Raw genomic sequence first — 6,114 nt, 5'->3', positions numbered from 1 at the left:
CTCCATGTAGTTTCAACTGGCCTTGAACTCATTGTGTAGCCCAGGCTGGCCTCCAACTCCTAGTGATCCTCCTGCCTCAGCCTCCCAAGTGCTGGGATGACAGGTGTCCACCACCACACCTAGCTCTGTTGCTCAAATTTTCTCTTTTTGACTATTGGGAGCTCTCTCAATATTATTACACTTTTTCTTTTTGCAGTGCTAGGCATGGAGTCCCCTGGGCCTCAGGTGTGCTAGGCCACAGTCCAGCAAACTACCAGCCCTCAAGCAGATGGGTATGCCCGTGTTAAAATCAGCCCACTCCAGGGAGCCCTTGGTTTCCAGGCCATCCCTGCAGGGAGGGCAAGGGGCTTTGCGCAACACTCACCCGGCTTGAGCACGCACATACCCTTCGATGTAGACATTTAGCTGAACATGCACTCGTCCTGCAGTCCATGCCCATGTGGGTCATCCCAGTTGCCTCCCTTTGTGTTTGATAGTGAGGAACCTGGTTGCCCCCTGCAGTGCCAGGGGCGGAGTTCAGAGCTCCAGCCCTGCCCTTATGGCAGGGGACACTGCCAGTCAGAGTGCAGTGCCCATGCGCAGCTCCTGTAGCTTTTGGTCCCTTTCCCAGTCCCCTCTACCCTTCTGTTGCCCCCTCTGCTTTCTTCGCCCCCCCCCCACTTGCTTTTCCCTTGGGAGAATAGGCAAGTACCACCATGCCCTGCATAGCTCTCCTATCTCTTCTTTGGTGACCTGTCTGTACAGATTTTTCCCCATTATCAAAGATTTTGATCTTTCAAAGATATATGGGCTTGCTGGGAATGGTGGTGCACGTCTATAATCCCAGCACTCGGGAGGCTGAGGCAGGAGGATCGTAGGAGTTCGAGGCCAGCCTGGGCTACAAAGTGAGCTCAAGGCCAGCCTGAACTGCATAGCGAGACCCTGTCTCAAAAAGACAAAGAAAAAAACAACAAAAGATATATGGGCTGGGCATGGTGATGCAGACCTGTCATCCCAGCACTCTGAAGGCTGAGGTAGGAGGATTGCCTTGAATTCAAGGCCAGCCTAGACTACATAGGCAGACTCTGTCTCAAAACAACAATGAAACAAAAAACAAAAAAATATGATGTATTTGAATATTTCAAATGAAATTTAGTAGGACATATTTCAAATATTCTTTTTTTTTTTTTTTGAGATAGGTTCTTGCTATGTATCCCAGGCTGGCCTTGGACTCATGGCAATCCTCCTGCCTCATCCTCTCAAGTGCTGGGATTATAGACGTGCACCACCATGCCCAGCCTCAAATATTCTTTGATATTTCAAATCTTCAGATCTTTTGCCCATTTAAAAAACTAGGTTCTTTTCTTTCTTTTTTTTTTTGAGATAGGGTCTCTCCATGTAGTTTCAACTGGCCTTGAACTCATTGTGTAGCCCAGGCTGGCCTCCAACTCCTAGTGATCCTCCTGCCTCAGCCTCCCAAGTGCTGGCTTTGAACTCACTTTGTAGCCCAGGCTGGTTTCATACTCACAGCCGTCCTCCTGCCTCAGTCTCCTGAGTGCTAGGATGACAGGCATGTGCCATCATGTCCAGCTTTTTGTATTTTTGAGAAAGGGTCTTGTTATGTAGTCCAAGCTGGCCTCAAACTTGCAATTCTCCTGCCTCAGCCTCCCTAATGCTGGTGTTACAGGCCCATGTAACTATGCCCACTTGAATCTTTGTGTATTTTGGATACTAGTCCTTTTGTGTTTGAAAATGTTTTCCCCCAGTCTGTAGTTTGTGTTTTTATTCTTTCACTAGTGTTGCTTGCAGAATACACATTTTAAATTTTGTTACAATGCAAGTTATAATTTTTTCTTTTGTGAATCATGTTTTTCATATTATAGCTAAGATATCATCATCAAACCCATAATAACACAGAATATCTTCTAGAAACTGTGGTTTACTTTTTCAGTCTTGAGGTTGGATCGCAGAGCCTCATGCATGCTAGTCAAGTGCTCTACCACCAAACTACATAGCCCCAGCCCTTTTACTTTTGATTTTGAGACAGGGCCTCACTAAATTTCCCAGGCTGGCCTCACTAAACTTGCAATCCTGTGGGGCGTGGTGGTGCATACCTGTCATCCCAACACTCGGGAGGCTGAGGCAGGAGGATTATCTTGAGTGAGGCCAGCCTAAGTTACAAATTGAGTTCAAGGACACCCTGAACTACATAGTGAAACCCTGCCTCAAAAACAAAAACAAACAAAAAAGAAAAAAACGTGCGGCACACACCTGTAATCCCAGCACTCGGGAGGCTGAGGCAGGAGGATCCTTGTGAGTTCGAGGACAGCCTGGGCTACAAAGTGAGCTCAAGGCCAGCCTGAACTGCATAGCAAGACCTTGTCTCAAAAAGACAAAAAAAAAAAACAAAACCTCACAGTCCTCCTGCTTCATCCTCCTGAGTAGCTGGGATTATATGTGTGCACCACTGTGCCTGGTGCTTCTAAGAAGTTTTATAATTTGGCATTCTATTTATTTATTTATTATTTATTGTTTATTATTTTTAACTTGACATTTTATTTGTTTCGGGGTTTTTTTGGTCTTCTTTTTAGTAGTGAGAATCGAACTCAGGACCTTGCGCTTGCCAGGTAGGCGCTGTGCCGCTAAACTAAATCCCCGGTTTTTTTTGGTCTTTTTGAGACAGTTTCACTATGCAGTTCAGGCTGGCCTTGAACTAACTATGTAGTCCAGACTGGCCTTTAATTGATAGCAATCCTCTTGCCTCAGCCTTGTGAATGTTGGGATTACAGGCGTGTGCCACCACGCCTGGCAAGTTTGACATTTTATTTATTTATCTATTTTTATTATTATTATTTTTTGTCTTTTTGAGACAGGGTCTTGCCATGCAGTTCAGGCTGGCCTTGAGCTCACTTTGTAGTCCAGGCCGGTCTTGAACTTGCAAGGATCCTCCTGCCTCAGCCTCCTGAGTGCTGGGATTACAGGTGTGAGCCACCACACCTGGCTAGCATTTTAAATTTAGGTCCAAGACCAATTTTAAATTAATTTTTTTTGAGACAGGATCTGGATGTGTAGCCTAGCCTGGCCTTGAACTCACAGCAATCCTCCTGCCTCAGCCTCCCGAATGCCAAGATTGTAGGCGTGGGCCACCATACCTGGCCTCAAGTTAATTTCTGTGTAAGGTGTCTTCTGAAAGAATTTTGGAAAGTTCTTTATCCACCACCACCACCACCATGCAGTACACACGTGTGTTTTGAACTTGACACCTATCATATCTTCACACTTGTCTACACAGTTGTAATATTATAGGCAGCTAAGTTAGTGGAAATTAATACACAGAGAGGGACTGGGCTGTCAAGGAAGTCAGCAGAAAAAAAATTAAGACATCAGAATTGTGGCCAGAGGCGTGTCTGAGGAAGACAGGGCTCCAGATAAAGATGAGAGGGCCAAGCCTGCATGCCTCCCTGAGCGATAAGCAGTAACTTGGAATTAGCCTATATCTGTATCACCCTTGGTAGAGCATATCCAGATAGGCATCAGTCGCCTGGGTGGGTGACCAGACCATCCGGGCCTGTCCCTTCTTGAAAATGCCTTTGTTCTTTTCATATACCCTTGCTACGTGACCTGCTTCCCTATTGGGCTAATGTTAGCTAAGCAGCCATGCTTGTAATCTTATTGGTTGGTTATAGTTTGACTCACTTTGTACTCACCTTGTGATTTTGCTTGTTTCTTTGCTTTTTTGAGACAGGATCTTGCTTTGTAGTTCAGGCTGGCCTTGAGCTCATGACAATCCTCCTGCCTCAGCCTCCCAGGTGCTGGGATTACAGGTGTGTGCCACCATACCGGGCCTCACCTCATGATTTTGCACCCATATCATGATTTTGATGTATGAAGTGACCTTGGTGATATCCCATTCTTAGAGAAATGACCTTGGTGGTAGCCCGGTTTTGGACCCGGTCCTGTCTTTAAGGAGCTATCTCTCAATAAATCTTTTTATTTTTTTTTTATTTTTTTATTTTTGGTCTTTTTGAGACAGGGTTTCTCTATGTGGTTCAGGCTGAACTTGAACTCACTTTGTAGCCTAGGCTGGCCTTGAACTCATGGTGATCCTCCTGCCTCAGCCTCCCTAGTGCTGGCATTACAGGCATGTGCCACCACACCTGGCCTTTCTTTCTTTCCTTCTTTCTTTCCTTCTTTCTTTCTTTCTTTCTTTCTTTCTTTCTTTCTTTCTTTCTTTCTTTCTTTCTTTCTTTCTTTCCTTTCTTTCTCTCTCTTTCTCTCTTTCTTTTTGTCTTTCCCTCTTTCTTTCTTTCTTTCATGCTTCTTTTTTGTCTTTTTGAGACAAGATCTCACTATGCAGTTTGGGCTGGCCTTGAACTCACTTATGTAGCCCAGGCTAGCCTCAAACTCACAAAGGTCCTCCTGCCTCAGCCTCCTGAGTGCTGGGATTACAGGTGTGCACCTGTAACCACGTCTGGCTTGCCCTTTCTTTCTTTCTCTCTCCCCCCTCCTGCTCTCTCTCTCTCTTTGAGACAGGGTCTTGCTATGAGTTCAGGCTGGCCTTGACTTTACTATGTGCCCAACCTGACCTGTAACTTCTGGTGACTGTCCTGCCTCAGCCTCCTGAGTGATGGGTCTATAGATGTGTGCCACCATGCCTGGCACTTTTCTTTTTTTGAGATCTTCACCGTGTTGCTCAGGCTGGCCTTGAACTCTTGGGCTCCAGTGACCCTCCTCCAGAGTACTGGGACTCTAGGTGTGCACTACCACTCCCTGGATGTAGTTATTTTTTACACGAGGGCAAGGACATGAACATCGCTGTGAGTTGGTCCCATGCCCTCTCCCTCATGTGGCCTTCACTGCCTATCTGCTGCCCTCTGACCCAGCCTCCTGCAGGGACTCAATGACTTCAGCACAGCAATGAGGTCCAGTGCAGACACACTGTGCTGGAGGGATCCACTGTCCATTTCCGTCCACAGCCCGATGGACTGGAGTTCTCCTAATGCTCCTTCTGGCTTGATTCTGGTGAGTAGTTATCTGCAGCGCTGGCAAACAAATAGCACTTATGGCTAGCACCATGGCATGTCACTTGGGTCCCTCTTTTGCCCTTTCCAGCCTCATGGTACACTAGGAAACCCCATTTGTTAGCCGGGTGTGGTGGCGCAGGCCTGTCATTGCAGCACTCAGGAGGCTGAGGCAGGAGGATCACTGCAAGTTCGAGACCAGCCTGGGCTACAAAGTGAGCTCAAGGCCAGCCTGAACTGCGTAGTGAGACCGTGTCTCAAAAAGACTGAAAAAAAAAAGGAAATCCCTTTTGTGTAGATGAGCAGCTGGGGCTGTGGGGCTGGGGTCTCTGGAGCCTTCCTTGGAGGGCTGGTGCGGGGGTGGGAAAGGCAGGAGCTGAGATTTCTTCATTTTGGGGCAGAGTGCACGTGTGACTTGGCAGAGGCCTGTAGTACAGGCCGCGGGGACCTGCTCCAGCCCCAGCTAGGACGCAGAGTTCCATCCTGAAGGGGCTAACAGAACCCCACCCCGCCTGCATGTGCAGGCCCTTTGCCGAGAGAGAAGCAGAGAAGCGGGCTTAGGCAAGGGTGACCTGAAGCCCGGCCGCGGTAGGGGTGGGCAGGCAAGTAGGGGAACCCGAGACCACTGGTGGGCACGAAGAGTGGTGCAGGGGCCCCGGGAGGGTGCCCGGCTGGCGTGTGGAGGGCGGCTGGAGAGGGGCGATGCAGTGCCTGGGCCATGCACGGACTCAAGCAGGGGTTCCAGGCGCGGCAAAGGAGTCTGCTGGGCGCTGACCGGCGCTCAGGCCAGGGCGGCGGAATGACGGTGGCAGGGTGGTAGGGTCCCAAGGGCGGGGAGTGCTGGGGGTGAGGTGGCCTGGCTGGCCTGGCCACTGAGAGGCGGGGAAAGCAGAGGCTCCAAGGCAGAGGGCCACCGCAACAAGTAGGCAAGGAGACTTCCCCATGTGAGTCCCTGGTGGTGCAAAAGCCCTGAGGCCACGAGCCAGGCCGGGAGCGGGCCAGGCTGGGGGAATCAGCCGACACAGGCCAGCGGGGAAGCAGTGGCTCAGGATTGCCTTACAAGGCGCCCTGCAGCGCCAGGGCCGGCCGCGCTCCTCGGCCACCGCGTGCTCGG

General features: G+C 49.4%; 1 protein-coding gene across 1 annotated transcript in view; it reads left to right on the top strand.

The window, feature by feature from the left end:
• Positions 1-4,787: 4,787 nt before the first annotated feature.
• Positions 4,788-6,114, top strand: part of Pnck (pregnancy up-regulated nonubiquitous CaM kinase) — a 5,253-nt gene continuing 3,926 nt past the window's right edge. The window contains exon 1 of the mRNA XM_005414137.1: positions 4,788-5,001. The gene's annotated coding sequence lies outside the window, so the exon portion shown is untranslated. The remainder of the gene's footprint in view (positions 5,002-6,114) is intronic.

Source organism: Chinchilla lanigera, unplaced genomic scaffold (genome assembly GCF_000276665.1).
Source record: "Chinchilla lanigera isolate Chin_1 unplaced genomic scaffold, ChiLan1.0 scaffold00179, whole genome shotgun sequence".
NCBI lineage: Eukaryota > Metazoa > Chordata > Mammalia > Rodentia > Chinchillidae > Chinchilla > Chinchilla lanigera.
The sequence above is the reverse complement of the archived record's forward strand: the minus strand, read 5'-3'. Positions and strand labels throughout refer to the sequence as shown.